At 42.6% G+C, this 13,356-nt stretch overlaps 1 pseudogene; it reads left to right on the top strand.

The window, feature by feature from the left end:
• Positions 1 to 648: 648 nt before the first annotated feature.
• LOC126163409 (5S ribosomal RNA) lies at positions 649 to 766 on the top strand (annotated as a pseudogene).
• The last annotated feature ends 12,590 nt before the right edge of the window (positions 767 to 13,356 follow it).

Here is a 13,356-nt window from a genome sequence, read left to right as displayed (position 1 = left end):
AATCTTCGTTGCAGCAGGATCTTCTCATGAAGTTCCAACCACCAACGTCACATACAAGGGGCGTCCAGTAAGTAATGCATCACTTTTTTTATGTAAGCAGAATGGTTTTATTCGGGATTCTCCATTCTCTACTCTACAAAACCCCATTTTTCAACATAATCTCCATTCAATATGCCGGCCTTACATCCCCTTATTCGGAGGTCTCGTGTGTCCTCATGTTAACACTCTGCTGGTCGAGGTCGGAACCAACGTATTCCTGCATCAATAACCTCCACATTAGCCACCTACTGCTTCCCGTGGAGTGCATCCTTCTTTGGGCCAAACAGCGGAAATAGTGAGTTGAGAGATCTGGGCTGTAAGGTGGATGAAGAAGAGCATCCAATGACGTTTTTTGTGACGTTGTTGGGTGAGCATACTTGTGTGAGGCCTTGCGTTGTCATGGAGAAGAGAAGTTGATTTGAATTTTTATGGCGACGAACATTCTGAAGCCGTTTCTGAGGGTAGCACAACACACTGCAGATTTGATCGTTGCACCATGAGGAAGGACATCAAACAAAATAACCTCTTCGAAGTCCCAGAAGACAGTCGCCAAGACTGAACCGGCTGAGGCGTAGTGCTGAACTTTTCTTCGGAGTTTTGTTTCCAGAGGCCAACGGCCTTGCCGCAGTGGTAACACCGGTTCCCGTCAGGTCACCAAAGTTAAGCGCTGTCGGGCTGGGCTAGCACTTGGATGGGTGACCATCCGGTCTGCCGAGCACTGTTGGCAAGCGGGCTGTACTCAGCCCTTGTAAGGCAAACTGAAAAGCTACTTGAATGAGAAGTAGCGGCTCCGGTCCCGGAAACTGACAAACGGCCGGGAGAGTGGTGTGTTGACCACGTGCCCCTCCATATCCGCATCCAGTGATGCCTGTGGGCTGAGGATGACACGGCGGCCAGTCGCTACCGTTGGGCCTTCATGGTCTGTCCGGGAGGAGAGATTTGTTTCCAGATCGAAGTGATGAGCCCAAGATTCATCGCCTGTGACGGTTTTCGACAAAAATTGTCACGATCTTGACGCGCAAGTAGTTCCGCACAGATGGTCGTTCATTGCTCTTTATAGTCTTGTGTTAGGTGGCGATGGACCCAGCGGGCACACACTTCTGAGTACCCTAACCGGTGGACGAGTGTGTCAGCCCTACCAACAGTGACGTCGAGTTGTGCAGCGAGGTGTTTGATTGTGATCCGTTGATCACCTCGAATGAGAGAGTCCGCAGTTTCCAACATCGCAGGAGAGGCAGCTGTGTGCGGCCAGACGGTACGACGGAGATATGACAGGTTTGCTCGATCTTGTTGCGATGATGACAGACGCCTCGACCAACGACTCATTGTGCTTTTGTTCACTGCCAGGTCTCCGTAGACATTCTGCAAGCGTCTGTGAATATTTGCAAGACTCTCGTTTTCCGCCAAAGCAAACTCAATGACAGCTCTCTGCTTGGGACCCACATTCGTTACAGACGACATTTTGAAGGCTGCGTAGAGTGCTACCACCTATCGGAACTTCATGAAACTACATGGGATGAAATGGGAATATTCCACAATGTCCCACAAACAATTCCGCACCTTTACAACTGAAAATGGTCGAGACAAAAATGTGTTACATTACTTATTGATCAACTCTTGTAACTTTCTTACATCTCGTTTTTGTGCAATCAGTACTTTCATTCTAAGTGGTGAGTTACCCTAGGAAATTAGTGAGTGGAAATACGCAAAATGTATCAGGAGATTAATTCGTTCGCTTCCAAGATCGGCAATTATACGAAAAGCAAACATCGCTGAACTTAAGTGTTTGAAACGTTCAGTAATACGCTTCTTCCAGTTCAAGTTTTCATCAATATACACACCCAAAAGTTTGGAGCGTTCTGCCCTATTTACTGACTCCAGCTTCTGTGCTATATCAATTGTTGGTATGACTCTTTTTGTTGTACAGAACTGAAAATAGTGGTTCTTTTCAATAATTAGGGAGAATCCATTTTCTGTTAACCACTTTATAATTGTTTGGAAAATATCACTTCTGTTGCTTTCATTCTAATGGGATTTATTATAACGCAAGTATAGTGTATAATATTGAACGTTGAGGTTGATTCACATGTAAGGCATAGGACTTGATCCAAAGTGAACCACGTAATTTCTTCCCAGTCACTAAAATTTTATAGCTTTCCAACGTTGTTTGAACTATTCAGCACAACTTTTTGCACTCAGTTAAGTATGGTTCAGACCAGTTTTGTGTAAAGCCATCATTCCATAAAACATGAGATTGTCGATGAGTGTAACATCATGCACACAATCAAACGCCTGTGAGAGACCACAAAAAATCACAATTGACGACATTTTATTATTTACGGCTTGTAATATTAGTTAAATGAATGTGCTTCTCAGATACTCAACTGACACGCATAATTTCGGCTCATTTTGAGAATTATTACTTCTCTTGTTTAATCTATTTAACAAGGACACTACGCCATTCCTCTTATTCTGTAGACATTTCAAAACTGATGGGGACGGCAGCTGTTAGAAGCTAAAAAATATCCTTGAAAGGAAAAGCGTCAAAACTGAGGAAATTTTATGAAAGTTTCCTGGGAGATAGTACTTGCATTGTAGACGTAGCATGGGCGTACAATGGTCACTGAGAACCCATCAGTCAGCCCGTTTAGTGGCTAACAGATACGCTACTTGCGTGAAGTATGGAGCTATTGGCGAAATAAGCTTTCTGTACAACGTTACGAGAGTAGCAGAGATTTTACATCTCCGAGACCTTTTCTTAAAAATATAAAGGCACAGAATTCGTTTTGTGGAAAGAGAGTGGAACTGATGTATTTTTAAGTGTACCGCTGTTTATCTGCCGGCAAATGGAGCGGAGTTTTACTTGGCTCTTGTAAAAATACCTTCGAGGGCTAAACAGTGATGTATTGTTCTTCGGACTTCATATAATGATTCTCTCTCTGTCGCTGTGTACGATGAAACTGTTTATGGAAGACGAAAGTTCACGCAGTTTGTACATCGGTACATACAATTTCAAATTTTAGCTGTTTAGTCTTTGTGCATTTTAATTCGCAGTATCACTGCATACTGTTGTATTTTCAGTTTCTGGGCCGGCCGCAGTGGCCGAGCGGTTCTAGGCGCTTCAGTCTGGAACAGCGCGACCGCTACTGTCGCAGGTTCGAATCCTGCCTCGGGCATGGATGTGTGTGATGTCCTTAGGTTAGTTAGGTTTAAGTAGTTCTAAGTTCTAGGGGACATGACGTCAGAAGCTGTCTCATAGTGCTCAGAGCCATTTGAACCATTTTTCAGTTTCTCGTATCAAACATTTACGGCATCGTTACCTATGAGACAAACCCCTGTCTCGTCAGCCACCTACATGCTCGAAGAGATGGTGCATTTGTATGACACTGGACTCGCATGCGGCTGGACGGCGGTTCAGATCCCGTATCAGCCGTTCCCCTATCAGCCTTGAAAAAGTCGGGATGATTCTTCTGAGAGATACACCGAAGATTTCCTCCTCTGCCCTTTTCCTATCAAACCTGTTGCTGCCATGACCTATAGATCGATCGGCCATCAACTCTTCCATACCCTAACTGCAGTTTTTTTTTTAATTCTACCTAAAAACGATGAAAAATACATCGCAGATGCTAACTGCAATGGAAGATTTATGATGAACGCTTCTTTCACAAGAATACGTTTAAATATGGTAAACAATATTAATATAATATATCTAGTATCGGTATTGCGTGTTAAAATACAAAATTTCAATTCTGGACCGGAAATGTCACCTTTAATAAAATGTTCCGGGCTGTAATGCCGTGATCGAATGGATTTCACCATAAAACCCAAAAATTTCGTTCCCATCTGTGGAGTACATTTTAGATGGTGATCGTAGCTGCTTTGAATGCCCTATTCATACCTTGGCTCGCTACTGACTAGAGCAAAATTCCACTTCCACGTAGTGGCGTGACGTCATATGTTTTGAACGCGCGAGTGCAATTGGCCCTTGTTGACTGCCATCGTCCGCTGTTGCTATCACCACCTGGTGAAAGATTGATACATATTTTCTTCAGCACTGGAAACCAGATGTCATTCAGTCATATCAACGGGATCGATCAGAAGATCAAGTTTACCGTGGACGAGGATGCAGTCGGATGATTAAATTTCCTTGATGTTTCCAAGAAATGAAATGGTAGCTTGGGCGAGACGGTTCGCCGAAAACCCGCGCACACAGCAGTTGCCTAGGGCGGGATTCGAAACACCACCCACGACAAAAGCATCATAAAAACTTTGGTGGTAGGTTTTTAAATCCGCGTCACCTGTTTTGTAAAGTCTTCGTCGCTACTGCTGCGAAGGCCGAGTTACCACTGTTGTTACGGCAGGCCGAGTTCGTGAGTTCTTGAAACCGCTTCTGGTGCAGTACACCGGTAAGACAATTTCTCCCTGCCACTGTTACACAGCAATGCCCCAGGGTCAGGTAACAGGACAGGAGAACGAAGGTTCTGCAACAGTTGAACAAATTAGTAACAAAGTCACACACATGAGTTAAAAGGTTTACTTATCTTTGTGACTTGTCGAATAATGACGTCTACAACACTGCATGCAATATAACTCAGAAACGGCCCTCAATGGCAAAGTGTAGGTAAACTTCACAGGACATAGCAAATGCAATTTACAACTACTGTCTGTTCACTTCTATAAGTTCACTAAGCGACGTTCCCTGTGTAAGTCATCCCTGGACGATGATCTATAACCAAGTGGGCGAGACCTGCTCTTCTATTTTCCGAGTATGCTTCTGCGTCCGATCATTGGCGGATTGTACTCGGTCGGCAACTGGTCGAGGCGAAGCCGATATCTTCATCCTCAGCGCCGCCCGTGGCGCTGATGGAGCTAAGGCAAGTGGCGAGTTTCTATGGAACGGGCACCAGCTCACATCTTTGCGCCTGTGATGCTTTTGCCCTCGCTGTGTATTGGCTCGGACGATACAGCAGATAGAACAAGGACAATCTGCGAACCAGAGATGCTTGACTCAGGATTAAAACCTCTCACTAGTTCAGTGCTCAAGAATGGCTATTCGTTCGCTGAGATGAAAAGGGCGTTAAGACCAACACGTAGAAAACGTAGCGATGCTCAAACGCCGGTAAATATGAAGTTTTTCTGCCTTTCATTAAGGACCTTACCGACTGTATAAGAAAAGTCTTGAAAAAGCGGAACATGGGTAATCTACAAATCCACCCGGAAGGTACAAGACCACCTATATTTGGCCAAGTATGCTCGCCAGCCGCTGGAAAAAGAAGCAGTTTATGGGATTCCGTGTAGCTGTGGGAAGGTATACGAGGGTACTACAAAAATAACAGTAAAAAAGTGACTAGAAGAGCATAAGGGCAACTGCAGAAGAAGGGAGACTGACATATCAACTGTTGCGGAGCATGCTTCAGGAGACCACCACATTCATTTTGATAGGACTCAAATATTGGCTGCACAAGCGGATATCATAAAAGGCTAAACAGAAAGGCATTTCAGTAGGAAGAAGGGGGGGGGGGGGGCGTGAAACAGAATGACATTTGAATTCCGGTGCTGAAGAAGATGTGTACCATTTTCTACCGTACTCAAAACATGTGACGTCACGCCACTGCACGGAAGCGGAATCTTGCTGTAATCAGTAGCAAGCCATGGTGTGAATTCGGACATTCAAAAAAGCTACTATCCCCCTTGAAAATATCCCCTGCAGATGGGATCGAAACGTTGAGTTTTAAGGTGAAACCCATTCGTCTACAGCATAGTAGCCCTAAACATTTTATTAATTGTGGTACTGTGTCCAGCAATCCCTCCACTTCAAACACATGTTATACCAAGGGACTGTACACGCAGTGATCGTGTACTGTTTCATCTACGTGTTGGTAAGTTGCCAGACTTGACAGAGTTAGAGGGTGCACAGAATAATGCAAAAACTGGCGATCAATTTGGCTTTCGGTAAGGTAGGGTCACAAGACAAGCAGTTCCGACCTTGCAGTTTATAATGGGAGCAAGACTTAAGAAAAATCAAGACACTATCGTAGCATTTGTCGACCTGTAAAAAGCGTTCGACTGTGAACAATGGTGCAAGATGGAAATTCTGAGAAAAATAGCAGTAAGCTAAAGTGGAAGATGAATATTATACAATGTGTATAAGATCCAAGGGGGAAAAGTAAGGCTGGAAGATCAACAACGAAGTGCTCGTATTAAAATTGGTGTAATCTATCACTCCTAATGTTCAATCTATGCATTGAAGAAAGAAAGGCTGAAGTAAACGGAATGTTCAAGAGTGGGATCAAAAGTCAGGGTGAAAGGATTTCTGTGATAACATTCGCTAATGGCACCGCTATCCTCAGTGAAATCGAAGAACATTACAGAACGTGTTGAATGGAATGAATAGTCTAAGGAGTACAGAATGTGATTTGAGAGTAAACCGAAGAGGTAATGAGTAGTAGCAGAAATGAGATTGGCGATAGCAACAAGAAAAATGGTGAACACGAAGTAGACGAAGTTAAGGAAGCGTGCTACCTTGGAAGTAATATACGACGGACGCTACAAGAGGGCATAAAAAGCAGATTATCACAGCTGTAGAGAGCATTCCTGGCCAAAACAAGTGTACGAACATCAATCATGTGCTTTAATTTGGGGAAAAAATTGAGAATTTACGATTACAGCACGTCAGTATATGGCAGTGAATCACGGACTGCATGGAAACGAGAAAGAATGGAATCGAAGCGTTTGAGTTGTGGTGTTATAAAAGGCAGTTGACACTTAGGTGGACTGATAAGATACGAAATAAATAGTGGAGGATAGGAACCTGTTGAAAACATTTAAAGCTGTAAAGTGCAAAATTGTAATGGTAGAAAAGTAATTGAGTCGCTGGTTGGTAGTGCTATTCACATGAAGAGGTTGGTACAGAAGAGAAATTTGCGACGGGCCGCATCGAACTAGTGAGAAGACGACTCGAAAAATTAAGAAAGAAATAAATATCATGGTGTAATATTTTACATCAGTGGTCATCACATCGAAACCACACATTTTAAAAATAGTGTTTGCATCTGTTTCAAATCAAAGATATTGTAAAAACGTAGATTTTGGTTTGATGAGGAGAGTCGTATCATAGATTAAGAGTGATGAAAGCAAAAAATAGAAATTATTTTTTCATTACATGATCAGTCGCGGTTTTCAACAAAGTAATTTAGTGAACATCAAATTAAATATTAGAAAGCTTGGCATATTGTCAATTGGAAAAATGCACAACAACTAAATTACTAGTGTCTATTATTAAGTCTACACTCTTTTTCAAAATCTCGGATTGCGCTTAGTCACGGAAAATCTTCGGAAATGATTAAAAAAGGCAAACTGTCCTTTTACCTAACTAATCCAATACGTACACGTTATAAGATAAAATAATGCACACAATATCAACAGTATATGCCGTGCAACCGGTCAGTTTCTGGTTCTGTACCCTGAAATGTCGTAGGTGCACAGAATAAAATGGCGGAGTTTATAGTAGAGGGTTGTGTATAAAAAAAAATGTAAGTCTCATGCTCTATGTGCGGTACACGAATAGCTAGTCGTTATGTCTAAAACTAAACAATTAGAGACAGAAAAAAATTGTAATGATAGAGAATTTTATAATCCGCGTGTCGAGCAAAGTGTATATTGCAGCACCTGGTCTTGAATCTTCCTGTCTGTTGCTGCGACTTGTCTTCTCGTCGTCGGGCTGTTAGAGTAGTCCCACCAAAACTGCGTCAGTAGACTTTAGTGACTTTCCGACAAAAATCGACTACTCGTTGTGGGTGCGTGTCACGTGCTTCAATGCAAATCAGTCACTAATCACGTCGCAGTGAGTCGGTGGTGTCAGTGACCAGTTGACTGAGCCGAGAGCGTAGTTCTAAAACCTGATCTGATTACAGTTCTGTATATCCTTATTTTGATTCCCCCTGAACAAATTTTGGATGAAGTGGTAAGTTGGGTGAATAAGGCGCTCTAGATACCGCTTTGATGCTGTTTTCTATTTCTTGTTTCCTAATCATTTCTGTCGTTAACCCCCCCCCCCCAGATATTTAATTTAAACTCATTTGCTTCTTCAAACACTTGGTGGTCAATCTGCATGGTTCCTTCCGCTATGTCTTGTAATTTCTTTCTACCCTCATGAATTTTGTTTTCTAGTCTATCTCTAATATAACTTCCTTTCCTTTTTTTAAAAATAGCTTTCTTGCCAGCAGTTTTAGGTTATCTAGATTTTCAGCGACCAATGCTACATCATCTGCAAAGATCAGTACATTCATATTTATGCTTTGCTAATTCCTTCGCCTTCTTTGCTTGCTGCATCCAATGCTTCCAGTACAGTTATTTTAGAGACGTTTGGAAATACACCACGTACTTGCTTGACTCTTCTTTTTATGTCAAAAGCAATGAAATATTCTCCATCCATTTCCACTATCCCTTTCGAGCCCTCCAGAGCAACTTCCACAGTATTTGTAATCCTCCTTGGTATTCGAAACTTCTGTATTTTCTCCCACAACTTTACTGTGTTTAAACTGCAGTAGGCCTTCTTAAAATCGACAAACAGTATCGATATTGGTTTGTTGTATTCGCAATATTTTGGTGTTGCTTATTTCAGAAATAAGAACGGGAATGAGTAAAAGTTTTTTTTAACGAAAATTGTTTCAACTCTGAAAAAAGTCAGACATTTTTAACGAGGAATATTATTTTCAATCTTATTTGACACTTAGAAAGAAAACAATATATAAAGTATTGGGTTAAAAAGCGCTATTTACTGCCTTCTATATATTTCCTTTGTGTAAATATATATTTTCTCGAGCTAATAAATGCAGATGTTCTAAAATGCTTAGACGTAATTTGATGTGACTCATTTCAAAAATAAGAACGGAAATGCGTACAAGATTTTTAGCGAAAATTGTTTCATCTGTGTAGAACCAGACGTCTTTAACGAGGAATATTATTTTCAGTGTTACTTGACAATTAGAAAGAAAACAAGATGAAAAGTTTGAAGTTAAAAGGCGTTATTTACTGCGTTCTGCATATTGTTTGATGTATAAATATGTATTTTCCCAGCAGATGGTTATAGATGTTGTGTGTTCAGACAACAGTTTCCTATACTTTCTGCTGACAGCTGTGTGGAGGATTTACCATACAACATTTATCAGAAGCATCAAGTATGAATTTTTTTTCGTTACTAAGAAGCTGCGTTATCATTGCTTGTTCATATATTCTGTTACTACATTTCGAATTTTTAGCAAAAACCTTGACCATTCATAATCTAACTTTCACAGACAGCGAATTTTGGCCCTGACGTGTAAACGAAAAGAGTCTCGTGGTAGGTGAGACTTACAAGGGGACGATGAGACCATTAATGACGATTTTCGGTGAGTTTCAGGTTGTCGTAAAGGGACCTGTCCTCAGTACTTAGCAAGCGGATTTTCACAGCGTCACGTTTAAAAAAAAATCGGTGCTGAAGTTTCCTGCGTCTCTCCTGTACCCGTAACGTTAGTCATATTTCGACCAAGTTAGTGTTGTGTAGCGGCACGGCGCTTACTTACAAATCCCGCCCGTGCCTTTTTTTTTTTTTTCAATTTCAGCGTAAGTAAAATCATTAAGTAGTGTATGTCATGCAAAATTATTCAAAAATGAATCAGTCGTAACAGCAAACCTTCTTAAAATGTGTATTTAGTTTTTTTACAGTGTACAGGGTGTTTCAGAAGTATGGTCAACATTCAAGAAAATTAAAGGAATAATCATTTGAAACAATTGCTATGAGCAATTCTTGATCTTCGATACTGTGAAACAAATCTCTTCCACTGCAAGCTCTTTGCTTTCCATATTTTGGGAAATGGTAATATGGACCAAAACAAGAAAAAAAATGTTCATTAAATATGTACTCGAAAATGCATACCTTAAAAGTTATAGGCACTTGTTCAATAGAAGAGCTGGGTTTCAAAATATGGAAAGCAAAGAGCTTGCAGTAGAAGAGATTTGTTTCACAGTATCGGAGATTAAGAATTGCTCATAGCTCGTAAGCCGGCCGGTGTGGCCACGCGGTTAAAGGCGCTTCAGTCTGGAACCGCGCGACCGCTACGGTCGCAGGTTCGAATCCTGCCTCGGGCATGGATGTGTGTGATGTTCTTAGGTTAGTTAGGTTTAAGTAGTTCTAAGTCTAGGGGACTGATGACCTAAGATGTTAAGTCCCATAGTGCTCAGAGCCATTTGAACCATAGCTCGTAAGATATGCGTTTTAGACCTCATATTTACTCGACTTTTTTGAAAGGGAAGCAGTGGTGGGAATGGAGAGAAACATGGTTGTCGACTATCCCCGATGTTGTTCAATCCATATATTGAGCAAGCAGTAAAGGAATAAAAGAAAAATTTGGAGTAGGAATTAAAATCCATGGAGAAGAAATAAAAACTTTTAGGTTTGCCGATGACAATGTAATTCTGTCCGGAGACAGCAAAGGACCTGGAAGAGCAGTTGAACGGAATGGACATTGTCTTGAATCGAGTATATAAGATTAACATCAACAAAAGCAAAACGAGGATAATGGAGCGATGTCAAATTAAATCAGGTGATGCTGTGGGAATCAGATTAGGAAATGAGACACTTAAAGTAGTGGATGAGTTTTACTATTTTGGGAGCAAAATGGTCGAAGTAGAGAGGATAAGAAATGTAGACGGGCAATGGCAAGGAAAGCGTTTCTGAAGAAGAGAAATTTGTTAACATCGAATGTAGATATAAGTGTCAGGAAGCCTTTCTGAAAGTATTTGTATGGAGAGTAGCCATGTATGGAAGTGAAACATGGACGATAAATAGCTCAGACAAGAAGAGAATAGAGGCTTTCGAAATGTGGTGCTACAGAAGAATGCTGAAGATTAGATGGGTAGATCACGTAATTAATGAAGAGGTACTGAACAGAATTGGGGAGAAGAGGAAATTGTGGAGCAACTTCACTAGAAGAAGGGATCGGTTGATAGGAAATGTTCCGAGGCATCAAGGGATCACCAATTTAGTATTGGAGGGCAGCGTGGAGGGTAAAAATCGTAGAGGGAGACCAAGAGATGAATACACTAAGCAGATTCAGTAGTTAGTTGGAGATGAAGAGACTTGCACAGGATAGAGTAGCATGGAGAGCTGCATCAAACCAATCTCTGGACTGAAGACCACAACAAGAAGGACAACATTGATAATTACGGCATAACTCTCAATTCAGACGCCGGCCGAAGTGGCCGAGCGGTTCTAGGCGCTTCAGTCTGGAACCGCGCGACCGCTACGGTCGCAGGTTCGAATCCTGCCTCGGGCATGGATGTGTGTGATGTCCGTAGGTTAGTTAGGTTTAAGTAGTTCTATGTTCTAGGGGACTGGTGACCTTAGAAGTTAAGTCCAATAGTGCTCAGAGCCATTTTGAATTCAGACGGTAGCCACTAACAACATTTCAGTTAACCTTGTGTTGGCCCGTAAACGCAGTTACAACACAATCCGTTGGCAGTTGTGGGCTACTGGACGCTGGATGGGTGCACTCTGACGTCATCGGCGCGTCTTGCTACCGCACATACGCCTCGTGATGCCTACCGTGTATTCTAGTATCGGTGGGCCTAAAATCGCAGCAGCTCCGCAGATGGGGAGCCAGGAGTCTGCCCCGCATGGCCCCACTGTGACGTCACAACAGTGTAGGCAGCCGTGTATGACACTGCAGTCCACCTCTTTACCTGTGGTGCGGACCACGCGAGCGAAGTGAGGGCGCGCAGCTGGCCGTGACGTAGCCAAAGGTAGCCAGCCCGCTCGCCCGAACAATGCACGCGCTGCCCGATCCCACGCGGCGAAGCGTTTTCCCAGCAGGCCCTGACATAAGAGCGCGCGTTCGTTACTCAACGCCGTAAAACAGTTCCTTCCCGCCTTACATAATCAGCCAGCCACGGTGGAGTCTAGACGGCGCGCGACGCTGGGGGCAGGACGGGTCTAATAAACCCGGCGCGGAGGAGAGGAGGCACAAAATAATATTGTTTCCTTTCCGCGCCCGCGCCCGCCTTTGTCGGCCGCACGCAGAAGCAATAAAGTCCGACACTTCCCTCCGGGAAACGGGGGATTCGCCGGGCAAGTGATGCACCCCATTTCCTCTCCCTCCCACCACCCCTTCCTGCACCACGGCGTAGACTGGCCCAGGGCAGCCAAAAGGCCCCTCCATAGACTCGGGCAGCACACTCCATCACAGACAAAGCCGCCTGAGGCACCTCTTACACTCGCGACCACCGCAGCCCTCATTAGTAAAATAAAATTGTGCTCCGCCGCTTTGATAAAAGACATTTTATGAGTTTTTCAGGCGGGATAGTAAATGCTTTAGGTGGTGACAGTAGCGACGAATTCGGATAAGACATTCAATACATGTTTACAATTTTTATGATATCGACACCACGTACTAACATCTTCGTATTCTCAAGCTGACTTTATCTATATGTTCACTTTTTGTCATTTTAACGCCGATGTAATCAATCCATTACCTTGGCTACATTAGCGTTGTACTTCACTGCATATGGAGGACATGGTTTTCAGTTTCATGTTAGATGTTTGCTGTTGTTATATTAACTACATGCAGTGTGCTCACATGGTGTGTGGAACAGGTGGTAGATTCATACTTCCATATGTGGTTGGTTTTATATTGTTGGGAGCTATGTTCCAGCATGTCACAACTTAATGTTGTTAAGTGGGTTTCATCAGCCCACCTACGTTCCCTTATGTTTTCACTTTATAGGTTCAAATGGCTCTAAGCGCTATGGGACTTAACATCTGAGGTCATCAGTCCCCTAGACTTAGTACTACTAAAACCTAACTAACCTAAGGACATCACACACATCCATGCCCGAGGAAGGATTCGAAAGTGCGACCGTAGCAGCAGCGCGGTTCCACACTGAATCGCTTAGAACCGCTCGACCACAGCGGCCGGCCACTTCACAGGTCTATTAATTAATTTTTAGCCATAGCGTATTTTATTTTGTGATTGTTTGCTTTCAGAATGCTTGGCAGTGACTACGTGTCGAAGCTGCAGGTGCGATAAATAAAAATTTTAGTAGCCAATTGCAGAATGTCTATATTCAACCATTTTTATTGTTTACAAAGATAAGGGATAAGTTTTCATTTCACGAGTTGGTTCTGTGTTGTTATGGTTTTATTTATCGATTGTCATTTTCATTTCAAGATTAAGTTGCGATGTTGTGCTTGAGGTTACGTAACTGAATTTCTCAACTGTTATTGTGATTGGGCAAACTCTGCTGTGAAACTTCCTGACAGATTAAAACTGTGTGTCGGAC

Source organism: Schistocerca cancellata, chromosome 2 (genome assembly GCF_023864275.1).
Source record: "Schistocerca cancellata isolate TAMUIC-IGC-003103 chromosome 2, iqSchCanc2.1, whole genome shotgun sequence".
Classification (NCBI taxonomy): Eukaryota; Metazoa; Arthropoda; class Insecta; order Orthoptera; family Acrididae; genus Schistocerca; species Schistocerca cancellata.
This window is presented reverse-complemented; position numbering and strand designations above follow the sequence as displayed.